The 13384-nt window shown below is 28.3% G+C and overlaps 2 non-coding genes across 2 annotated transcripts; both read left to right on the top strand.

Annotated features, from left to right (window-relative positions):
- Positions 1 to 6434: 6434 nt before the first annotated feature.
- TRNAG-UCC lies at positions 6435 to 6506 on the top strand. Its single transcript has one exon. It is a non-coding gene; the product is annotated as a tRNA-Gly (tRNA).
- Positions 6507 to 12611: 6105 nt separating this feature from the next.
- On the top strand, positions 12612 to 12683 carry TRNAG-UCC. Its single transcript has one exon. It is a non-coding gene; the product is annotated as a tRNA-Gly (tRNA).
- Positions 12684 to 13384: the final 701 nt, after the last annotated feature.

Raw genomic sequence — 13384 nt, 5'->3', positions numbered from 1 at the left:
ATAAGCATTTCTGCTATGCGATAGCGACCTTCACCCTCCCACATGCTTATCGCCTACACGACTCATTTTTCCTCAGTCCTCTACCAAATTCACCAAAGCCCACCCTTTGGGTTTTCACTCCGAGAATATCCAGGGCTCAATGGTGGTGGTGTCATCCTGTTGCGGTCGTGAGTTCGCGTTGATCGTGCTGCTGCAGTCGACGTTTTTTGCCAGACGTTAGTAGAACATTTGGAGGGTCTGCTGCGTTGGAGTTCCAGAGATTGAAGATAGTCTTCAACTGGTATGGAACTCTGTCTCTTTGTTATTTATCTTTGTTCGTAGCATGCCGTTAATTAAGTTTTGATTGCATAATTGTATGTATATTGTTCGATTTCAGTCACTGTGAGATCGGAGCGATCCGAACGCGCTCATGGAACTCTCGGTATGAGATCCTTCAATTGGTATCAGAGCCAGGTTCTGATACTCCGATTTCATCTATTGCAACGAAATGATTTTTACATTCATGGTGGGTATATTTCTACGCTGTTTAATTGCTAAATCTACTGTGGATGTACCGGATTAATGGATGGTTTCGGGATGATTAACCTTGGTTTGTTTAAGATTCTTTTACATTTGTGGTTATTTGTAAAGGCCCCTGTGTTTTAGGGCATTAATAATCATTATCGAGTATGTATTCAAAGTTTGTTTGAAGTTTTGAGTCGTTCGTTGAAGTTCTGGGCAAGCATTGTGGCTCTTCGAGGAATGAGGCGATCTAGGGTTGATTGCATCGTGCAGAAGAAGTTCTATGCGATCGTTGTCCATCGCATCGTAAAGATGAAGAAGTACGCGATTGCTGACAAATACATCGATTAAACGATGGAGAATGCGATCAAGAGTTGGTCGCATCGGATTGACAATCGAGTATGCGATCGCTGAGTATCGCGTCGTGTAGACGATGAGATGCTCGTGGATTGCTTAATGCGCGGGTGCGCTAGACGATCGTTTAGGTCAGTAAGCTTCATCGCTTAGTAACTGACTAAACAATCGCTTAGTATCGCAAGGTAAATCGTTTACCTAGTTGCACGCATCGTGTAGACGATGAGACGCTCACGTATCGTTTAAAGCGCGCGCACTAGACGATCGCTTAGGTCAACAAGCTTCATTGTTTAGTAACTGACTAAACGATCGCTTAGTAACTCAAGGTAAATCGTTTACCTGTTGTTGCACTACACGATTGCATAGACAACCAGGCTTCGCAGCTTAGTCGTCGTCTACGCGATCATTTACTTACGTTCCTATCGTCTAGTGCGTGCTGAACGATCGTCTACCTGCAGAGTTTTCTACATGATGAAGACCTCCTGACAGTTCAACAATTTTTTCAACCCAAATGATCCTTATTAAAAAATGAACCCAACCCAACCATGAAATATTTGGGTTGGGTTGGTTCGGGTTAATCGGATCATTTATTTAAAATTTTGTTCTAAAAAGAAGCAAAATGTAAATATGTAAAAAAACTATTTTAATTGTTTACATATATTGAATTAAAATTAACAACTCAATTTCAATTTATATAGTGAAAATTTTCTTTCTAAGGTCAAAGAAACTATTTTTAACGGTTGTTGAAACATAAATTATTTAAAAGATATTGGAATTAAATAAAATTAAAATCAACATATGTATAAATAATTGTATTATAAGTAATTAAAAAAATATTTTAAAGTTAATAATAAATTCGGGTTGGTTTGGGTTGGTTTGAGTTATATTAGGTGAACTCACGAACCAACCCAACCCATAAAATTTTTCATTTATTTGAACCCAACCTGAGTTGATAACCCAACCCAAACATTAGGTTGGGTTATTGGTTTTTTTGGGTCATCGAGATTTTTGAACACCTCTCCTACATAGAAACCCTAGAGAAAAAACTTGAGATTTACAAAAAGAAAATCTAGAGAGAGAGAGAAAATCAGTGAGAAGAAATTTGAAGAAAAAGAAAAGAAAAAGGTTTGAAATGTGAGAGAAAAGAAGTGGAGAAAAATAAGAGTTTTAGGGAATTTTTAATTAATATTGTTATTATTTTTATTATTGTTATTAAGAAGAGGAAAAGGAAAAAATGGAGGATGTGATGTTTTTTACTATTTTTATATCTTTATTATTATCATTATTAATATTATAAATAGATGTGTTTGTGGGTGTATATAGGCGGTACCACCTATATTTTTAAGTTTTTAATTTTTTTTCTGGCAAGAGAAATAACAAAATAAAATGTTTCATTTTGAAAAATAATAAAAAGATTCTGAAATTAAAAAAATAGCAAAATGATTGGTTGAATTATTAACTACAAATTTACAATTGATCAAAATATCCTTAATTCAGAAAATCTAAAATTCAAATCATAACAATCAAGATTTTCCTCTCAATTAAAAAATCGAATATTTTTAAACCTACCATTTTTTACTAATTCAAAAAATCTAACATCCCAACAACGAAGATTTTATTAACTATACAAATATTTTGCTCTAAAAATAACTATTAGTCTCCAAGTACACACAAATACACTATACTTAAAAAAAACTAAAATGTGTGTATTTAATAAAATCAGGCAACCAATTTCAACGTGATCGGTATTTGCACCTCATTTCAAAACATTGACATATACATATACCTATGTATTTATTTAAAGGGTGATTTCAATTCAATATTTTAAAATTTGACCACCGTTTTTAAATAGGTGTTATGAGGTGCTAACACTTTCTCCATACATGACTCCCGAACTCAACTCTAATTTTTGCAGACCGTTTTTATTGTTTAATTAAAAATTATTGATTTTATTTCGGTGTCCAATAACACCATAAAAAGGATTGATGACTACTCATATTTTACCTTCTTTTTGAATTAGTCATTTTCAAGGATGTCAGCTGCTCTACGTCATCTAGGATGTGTGGTGACCTAATATATTTATCTATGCCATTGCCATACTAATATATTTTAGGTATACCAATTAATTGATATACTCAAATAGTGTATTTACTACTAATAATGCAATAATCTCTAATTGTTGTTGTTATCCTCATTAGTTATGATTGAGTGTATCGTGTATATCACCAATTGATGAATTGTGTATATCAATAATGTATATGTGCCATTGCTATACTCTATATAAAGAAAATCAACGATAGTTTTATATCATTAGTGTTATGCATGTAAGTTATGTATAATAGTTGAGGTGTATCATTAAAGGTATTAATATTCATTCAAAATGCAATTTTAAGATTTTTTTTTAAAAAAATAATGTTATTTTAATATATATTTTTAAAAAGAGTGTAGGATTGAAAGTATTTTTAAAAATAGGGGTAGGATTGAAAGTATTTTTAAAAATAGGTGTTTGTTGAAACTATTGACAAAATTAGGGTAGTGAAATCGTGTACGGGGTACATGATTGCCATGTGATAAACTCGTGTATCGGGTACACAAGTGCTGTTTAATCCAGCACCACGTCGGCTGACTGGTTTACTGGTCATATGGAAACTCGTGGACCGAGTCCCATAATCGTGGATCCGGTCCACGACTTGTTTTTCTTTTCTTTTCTTTTCTTTTTTTTTTTTAAAAAATAGTCGACTAATTATTTTTTTAATTGGAGATGTACAACAGTATTAAGTAAAGGTCCACAAATTCCTTCATCATTAAACTTAATTATATATTAATCTACAATGTAAACATAATTATCTTGCACTCATATAAAAAATAAAATTGAAACTTTTTAGGTGGCCCATTAGGCCCAATATAGTAGAGGTGTGGTAATTTTTGAAGAACCCTAATGAAGCTGTCATCCACTCTTCCTCATTTTCACCGCATAATGAAGCTTCTGCCCACGCCTCTCACTCTCATTGCCCACTCTTCCTCAGATGAAGTTTCGTTAGTCGACGCATATACCGCCTTGCCATTCATTCACTCCTCCGGCGACCGTGCAACGGTGGTCTGAGGCTATTTCCGACGAGTTCCCACAGTGAGATCGACTTCCTCTGAGTTCCCACAGTGAGATCCCATGATGATCGACACTATTTCCAGTGAGTTACCATTGTGAGATCAGTTTTTTCCTTTTAGTTAGACTTAAAAAATACAGAAGCGTGTTCATGGACATATCTTTTTTCAAGATATGCAAAACAGATACGCTAAAACACAAATCTGACATGTATCTGAATCATATTTGGACGAATTCGTATCAGATACGTATCTGATATAGATTTCATTACATAAAAAGTATAAGTATATACAAGATACAATTACATGAAAAATATAAGTACATAAAAGATACAATTACATAAAAAAAATATAAGTATATAAAAAATACAACTACGCTCTAGGTTCACTCCAATCCATTTCCTTAATATTAATTGCAACAAGAATGCCCTTATGTCTATAAAAAATCAATAAACCTTTATGTCTATCAAAAATCAAGAAAATACTATCTCTTTAATACTTAAGATAAATAGCAAAAGCAAAAGCAAGGGTCAATAGAAATGCAAAGGTGGAAATGGAGTCATGTACCCAGTACACGACTTAAGGTAATCGTGTATCAGGTACGTGATTACCTCCTACATGACTTGCCACGGCAGACTGCGAGTGCCAGATCAGCAGGAAATCGTGTAGATAGCAGGAAATTGTGTAGTGGGTATACGATTTAGGGCTAATTGTGTAGTGGGTACACGATTTAGGGCTAATCGTGTACCTAGTGTAATCATGTACGAGGTACATGACTTAAAAACCTATTTTTGACAATGCTTTCAATTCTACTATACTTTGTCAATATATATTAAAATAACATTATTTTTTTTAAAAAAAAATCTAATTTTAAATATAACATTGATATTAGTATTTTTATTGTGTAGGTTGATCCTTTTCTTTTTTTTTTTTTTCCTTGTACTCTTTCACATATTTCTTTTTCAATCTTTCATGAATATGTAAAAAATAATTAACAAATCAAGGTGTATCAGGGATTTATTTTTCTAAAATAAAGTATATCTGTAAGTTAAATAAGTAGCATATCAAATGGTTATCGATATACAAAAAATTGACTATATCAAACAGTACGATATAGTACTTTTTATTCAATATATCAATAATATCTATTGATATACTAATTTTTGCACACGTTTGTTTAAGGGCCCCCCACCCAAAAAAATAAAAACTATTTTAACAATATGGACCAATCTATATATAAAAAACACATATGTGTATATATTTCGATTTAAATAAAAGACTTTTAATATCAATGTCGATAAAAATATCAATATTAATCATCAATATCATTGAAATAATAGATAAATAAAATATTAAAGAATATTTAAACATATTCTCAAGAACAAAAAAAAGAATATTTAAACGAACAAATAAATATTTATACCTACATCCATGATTTTTTTTATATCTATTTTATTAGATTTTTATGATACTAGTCAAGAAACACGTGTAATGCACGTGACATCTTGTAGTTCTAATTATTTTTAAATAATGATTTTTAGCATATAATAAATAAATATAAAACAATTTTATTTTAATTACCATTAACTTTTAAAAGTTACCTAATGTAACAATTTTTATTTTAATGTTCTCATATTATCATCTTTTTCAAAAAACAAATCTTATATCTAGTACAAATAGAGAAAAATTATTCTAGTAATTAAATTATCGAATTAATATGTTAATATTATGATATTCTAATATATATAATGCAATAATTTTTATTCTAATCTTATCATATATCTATCATAAAGTCATACAAAATGATGCATTGTTTCACCGTATTAATTACTACTTTCTTTCAATTAAATCATCTATTTTTTGTATTTTCTCTTAACTTTGGATCGCATGAAATTATTCTTTTAAGAATATAATGCAAGTACTTATTTTGTTTTTCTTTTATACGTGTATCTCGCATATACATTGAAAGAATCAATACATCCATTCGATGTGTGTAACCACCTCCACCCCAAACATATGCATTCGCCATCCAATTAGCATCTATTGAATCATATCTTGAAGAGTTGCATCCTGTCAACATCAATTGTACTTATTCGATCCGAGACTTTATCTTTTAAATATATAATTTATTTTGTAAACTAAAATGAGAAAAGTCACCTCTACTATCTTTCAAACGAACATCTAGATTCGAAAAATCAATCACTCGACATAGGGCAATATGAGAATTTATGAAAAATATAAGGATAAAAGAGGTATATGAAGATTCTTCCTACCTAACTCTTTTTAATATTAAAATATAGTAGAGATAATAAAAATATTGATATAGATATCAAACTTATCGACATATAACAGTGTCGACAAAATATACATACGTCGACATAAATTAAATATGCAAGCATAAACATATTTATCATTTTTATTTTAAAAATCCATATGAAAATTATTATAATATATGTTTATTCTTTTGTGATCAACCTGCGTTTGTAGTCCAACGGTTAGGATAATTGCCTTCCAAGCAATAGACCCGGGTTCGACTCCCGGCAAACGCATTTTAATTATTATTACTTTTAGTTATTATTGAAGGATTTTAATGTTATTGTGCCTTCGTGGAATCCTAAATTTCACTTTTTGAATTCAAACTTATTGAATAAGTAAAGTTAAGGAAATTCTTATAAGTACAAAATCCCAAATATTTACACTTTATAATATTAAAAAGTTTTTAAAATGTTTGTATGAAACTGAATATTTTTTAGGTTTTTTTTTTTATTTATTTTAAAGAATTTTCTATATTTAAAAGAAAAATATATAATATAAACTATCATGAAATACCTAAATAAAACTAACCAAGCTCAACAAATTTAAATACATAGAAATATAATAAAAATCACAATATCTACCATATGAGAGGGAAGTTAATGTAAACATGTAATTTATCTCACATGGAGAATAAGGTATTTTTCTTAACCTTGGTTGTATTGTAATATAATACGTGATTAAACAAATCTACATATTATAAAAACTATATAAAAAAACAACAACAACATTGCAATGTACTTTCACTATATCACAGAAAATACATGGAATTATAGAATAAGAAATTACATCACTTAGATTTATATTCTTTGGACTTAGTTACGGTAAACATAGAACTAACTTAAGCCACGTTTACCTTAGAGAAACGTAATAAATCAATGGTGTTTAATTATGTTTAGTATTGTTTATTTGTATTTCATGTCTGTTTTGGCGTATGAGGCTCACTTCCAAATATGTAATAAAAAAACGCAAATTGATTGTCGAGTGGAGGGTGCTCAATCCAATTATGTTTGAAAATTATGTCGATAACTTTACCGATACAATTATAATTACAGTCATCATTTTTGTTACTGTTATAATTTAAGAATTATGAATTTCTCTTATTTACTGTTACCATTACCATTTGACTTAATGATAAAAGTAACAATAAATGAGACATATTCATAATTCTAAATAACTGGGATAAAAAAAAATCCAATTACGTTTACGATCGTGGCTCATTACAATTGATTTATTAATGACATTCTATTACAATTATACTAATTTTCATCCTGTATAGATAGAGTTGACCTTAATTTCAATTTAAATATCCACCACACAAAATAGAAAATTAACCCTTCCTACTTATGACTAATTCACCAAGCACACAAACACAGTTTTCAAATCTTCGAGGGAGAGTGCAACAAAAAAATAATAAAAATAAAATTATAATACTATTACTTTTACCGCTTAATCCTGAATTGTAACGATAATGATAAAAATAGTGATAAATGTGACGATAACGGTAAAAAATACGAAGAAGATTAATAGATGTCTATTGGAGAGTCTCTCTATTTATTTCTTCCATAGGAAAATAATCTCTATACATGCAATTAGGCAAGAGAACTTGAAGCTCGAACCAAAGTGAAACACTTTCTAACGTAGATCCAATGCTATACGATATAATCAACACGTGCCATGCACGTGAAAAATGTCCAAATTTTAATTAAAAGTTCTAAAATATATAAATTATTATTTTTATATATTTTATTCAATTTGTATATTAGACTTTAAATAAAAAAAAACCAATTTGTGTATTATTTTAATTTTCTTTCTTTCATCTCGTAAATCATATTTTCATTTTTCTTCGCAAGTTTAACAAACTTTTTACCTTAAACTATTAAATTAATCAAATTTAATTTTACGCATAGACAGTTATTACATTTTGAAAATATTTGATAAAATTGATAGTAAATACATTTTGAAAATGACAAAAGCAATATAAAAGAGAAATCGAAGGAAGAGAGGAGAAATATGAGAGAGAAATTAAGTAAAATGGATTCAATTTTCACGTTGACAGTGTACGAGAGTTTGAATACTATATTTATCATAGTTTGTGTTGAATATTTATAATGTGAATTATTCTTGAATATTTATCTAAAAGATAGATTTGATTATGTAGATTAAATTTATAGTTAGAAATTTCAAATTGGATTTGATTATAAAAGTTAAATTTATAATTTCTTCAATTTGAATGAGTTATATTTGATTTTGGTCAAATTTCAATTCAATTGAGTTAAATTTCAAAAATATTTCTATTATGTATTTATTTTATTTTATTTTTATTTTGGAGAGTTATTAAATTGCTAGCCTAATAATAGCAACTTGTTTATTCATTTGATGCATATATTACAAATTGAAATGTTCTCTCATTTCTTTCTTTCGTTTGATCTAGAGTTGAGTTGATAACAAATATCCAAAAGTTCTATCCTAAGAAACATAGATACTTCTAATTGTGCAGAGAATCGATATCAAATACAAATACAATATTGATATGTCCAGATACGGGTCTGATACGTGATTTGAAGTATTTGATTTTTTATTTTTATTTTTAATTTTCAGATACGTTTATCTGTTTCCAAATATGTGAAAGGGATACGTGAGTCAATTTTCTTTTTTTTTTTTTTCCAAATTTAAGCTCAACCATTTAAAACGTCCAACCTACAACCCATTTTATTTTAGTGTATGTTTAGGAGAGATTTTAAAATCATAAAAAAATCATTTTTTTTCATTTTTAAAATCACTTGAAAATAACTTTTAATTACTCAAACTTAATTTAGTTTTCAATTTTACACTTTTAAATATAATTTTCATATCGTAAAAAAATAGTTTTGAAGGATTAAACATGTTTCACAGTGATTTTGAAAATAACAAAAGTGATTTCAACCATTTTAAATCACTTCCAAACATAAAAGTCCACTTAAATTGAGCAATCCAAAATACAATAAATTAAAAAGGATAAAAACATGAAAAATTAAAAAAAAAAAAAAAACTTGAAACATAATTAATTCTTCATTCTTTCCTTCTTTTTCACTATTTAAATCATGATTCAAACTCCATTCATCCTAAATTTCATTCTTCAATCTTCATCTTCTACTACTTTCCTACCATCTACTCTAGTCGCTCAACAATCACTCGACGTTACTAGATTTTTTTTTCTTCAAATTTTCACTCTTTTCTTGAATATACTTTAATCTAACTTAGAATAAGTATTATAGTAATTAATTAGACATTACATACATACATACATACATACATACAAACATACAGATATACAGATATATATATATATATATATATAACGTATCTTCAACGTATCTGTATCTTAGTTTTTTAGAAATTAACGTATCGTCGTATCGTATCGTATTCGTATCATGTATCTGTATCTATGTCTGTGCTTCTTAGGTTCAATTATATTCAAGTAGTTCGAAATTGCAGTTCTACCAAAATTAGTTGTTGCTTGTTGAGGTGATTGTGTCCTCAATCGTGCCTCGACTACCTTTTGAATCTCCACAAGCTTTTGAGGTTTTTGTAACTTCTTGATTATTTCAATTTATCTTTTGTTATACCATCTAGCTTATTGTTTAGTTTAGATATTATTATTGTATACAATGTGTATTGTATCTAGTTTAGGTATAATCTATTTGCTAGTGTAATCAATGTTTATATATCATGGAGGTTGAAAGCTTAATTTTTATAATCGAAAGTTTGATGGTATACTTGTAACTATCACCATATGTCACGGATTAAAGTTTAAGGATTTAATTTTTACCATTAAATTTAGGGTGTAATTTTTAAAACTATGTTGTTTCTCATTTCTTTTTTAATCAGTAATGAATAGTGTTAAAATAAGATTGATGATAAACTAACATATATTTAGGGAGTTTTGAGATGAGTTAAGCCATCTAAGAAAATACAAATCAAACTTCCTACCAATAAATTTTAAGAAAATTTGAGAGAGAGATTGAAAAAAATATCTCTTTGAGGTAGTTTTGTCTCTCACCTAACTTTCATATAAAGCTTATAATTAACCATAACTATTAACTAATAAAAATAGTATAATTGAAAAATGTTAAAGGGCTGTTTGGAATGCTGAGTTGAGATATGATGACTAGAGTTCATATGCTTGTGGAGTTCATATATCTATAGAGTTCATAGCTTGGAGGGCAGAGTTAAGCTCCTGTTTGGTAACCATTTCATTTTTTATTTTTGGTTATTGAAAATTAAACCTATTTCCTTCCCATTTCTTACAATGATTTGCATATTTCTTAAGTATAATAGTTGAATTCCTAGCCAAATTTCAAAAATAAAAGAAGTTCTTAAAAGTTACTTTTTTTAGTTTTCAAATTTTTGCTTGATTTTTTTAAACTATTAGTAAAAAGTAGATACTAAAGGAAGGTGGAAGTAGTGTCTAAAGGCTTTAGTTTCAAAAACAAAAAATCAAAACCAAATTATTACCAAACAAGATCTAAATAATTTATTTTTATGTTGTCTATTTTTGTTTTGAAACTTTTTATTCGATAATTCTACCCAGTGTTGAATAAAATATGGATTACAATTTTTTCTTTTAATTTTTAAACTTTTTCTTTTTTTCTTGGGTAATGGACAACAATTAACTCACTATATCTCTTGCAAAATATAGTTAAATAAAACGAGAAATCAAAGAGATATCAAAATGTTTGATTCCTAATTTTTCTCCAAGAGTTTCTTCATCATCATTTTCTTTTTCTTCAATGGAATGTCACCACATTTTTTCAATAATTTCACTTTAGATTTATTTAAATTTGAAGGATCATCAGATAACAAATATGAAAATTTCACTATTTTTGCTAGAAAATGTTTTAGAAAAGATAAATTTGTTTTATGATTTTTAAATTTTTTTTTTTGTTATGTGTTACATACTATTCAACTTGAAATAAAGTGAATCACAATGATGTTGTAAGCTAGGAAAGATATCACAAATAGAAATAACGACAACTAGGAGAGATAAAAGAAAGATGGAAAATACAAAAATATGTTAACCCAGTTCGGTATAATCACACCTACGTCTGGGAGGTTCCGTGCCTATGTGAAAAAAAAATTCATTAGTATGTAATTTAGTTTTACAATATGCACATCAACTAAAATTACATAAAGTTAGCGTACATATAACTGAATTACTAGTGAGCTAGTTAGACTCCTCTTAACGTCAATACGCTCTTCAATGAGTCTGTAAAATTAGGCTCCCCCTAAAACTGTTGCCGCAGTAGTGATCTCACATTCTTTTTACCTTCCGATGAATCTTTTGATACCATCTGATTAATTTCACAAAGATAATTCACATACAACCCAACAGATTCTTCACAAAACTTTTTGTACAATAATGCTCTAAATCAAGAGGATTTAGACGACTGACCTAAAAGCACCAAAAAGCCAAATAAATATATCCCATTCAAAAGGTCGACAGTTCATAACCAACTGCAACAAAGAAGGAAAAAATCTTCCAACAGATCACCACCCGATTAGGAAAAGATCTTACTAAAGATAGAGATAAGGAATCCAACATAAAAGAAAATATTATCTCTCAACCACAACAATAATACTACATATATATTTTTCCAAATATTATTAACACTCATTTGATATGTGAATTCAATTATATAACAATATATTTTACAAATTTCTACGTATAAATATTGCACTTAATGTAGACAAAATACTATTATTTACATAATAAAAAATTCTACAACACACTTTAACAGTCATCATTCTTATAATAATTGATCGTGGTTGTTAGAGTGTGGCAACGATCGTCTCTGACAATAGCCGATAGGTGAAGCCATTGAGAACATTATAAGAAAGAAGAGTTGAGGTGAGTTGGTAAAATATATTAACTAAATTTCACCAACATTTAAAGTTGGTAGACTAAACATTGAGTTGATATATTATACCAACTCAACACAACCATGTTGGTGAGCCAAACGCTCCTTAAAAACATATCAAACTAGAGTAAGAACTATTTTAATAATATGTCAAAGCGAGCAAAATTCAACTAGCATATGGATAAGTTAACAATCAAGAGATCTATAGTTTGAATTTTTCTACCTCATATTGTACTAAAAATTGAGCAAAATATCTATATCCATACTGTGATTTTTGTTTATATATTTTGTCAGATTTTTACAATATAATAAAAATATGGACACATTGATGCCAAACTTATCGATATATGATAGTATCGACAAAATATATATACCATATACGTCGACATATAACGCTTATTTACGTTTTAAGTAAAAATGATTAAATTGCTATAACATATAGCGTTTGTAGTCCAACGGTTAGGATAATTGCCTTCCAAGCAATAGACCCGGGTTCGACTCCCGGCAAACGCACTTTAGTTTTTAGTTTTTTTATTTAATAAATAATAATAATTACTATTTTTGAAGGATTTCAATGTTGTTGTACCTTCTTGGAATGTTAAATTTCACATTTTTTAATTCAAATTGATTGAATAAGTAAAGTTAAGAGAACAATGCCACAAATTTTATACATTTAAAATTTAATGTATTTATGAAATTAGAAACATCAAATATTTACGAAGAGAAAACCAAACTTATTTAAAAATATACATTCTTATTTGTATGAGAATTTGTATGTATTTATGAATTTGAAAATCTCATAAAAAGATTATTAATACTTCTAAAACTTATATCCTTTAACCTTTTTATGTGAAAAACGAAATTTGTTTTAGTTAGGCATTCATATATTTATGGGGTTGTAGCGAGAAAAAAAACCCATAAAGAAAGCATTACTCTACTTGAAATGAAATATTCATTTCCTTCAATTTTTAATTTGGTGATTTTTTTTTTTAAAAAAACTAAACTTTAGGGTTGTGGAATTTTAATTAATTATAGGATATATGAATTCTGATAAGGAGTATAATTATTTAGTAACAAAAAAACCAACACTTAAAAGAAAAATATATAGGGCAAAACATCGACAAAAAAAAAAAAACTAATCAAGCTCAAAGAATTTAAATGAATAGAAATACAATAAAAATCACAATATCTATTGTGGATAGTGAATTAAACCT

The sequence above is a fragment of the Benincasa hispida genome, chromosome 2, assembly GCF_009727055.1.
Source record: "Benincasa hispida cultivar B227 chromosome 2, ASM972705v1, whole genome shotgun sequence".
In the NCBI taxonomy this organism is placed as follows: Eukaryota; Viridiplantae; Streptophyta; class Magnoliopsida; order Cucurbitales; family Cucurbitaceae; genus Benincasa; species Benincasa hispida.
The sequence above is the reverse complement of the archived record's forward strand: the minus strand, read 5'-3'. Positions and strand labels throughout refer to the sequence as shown.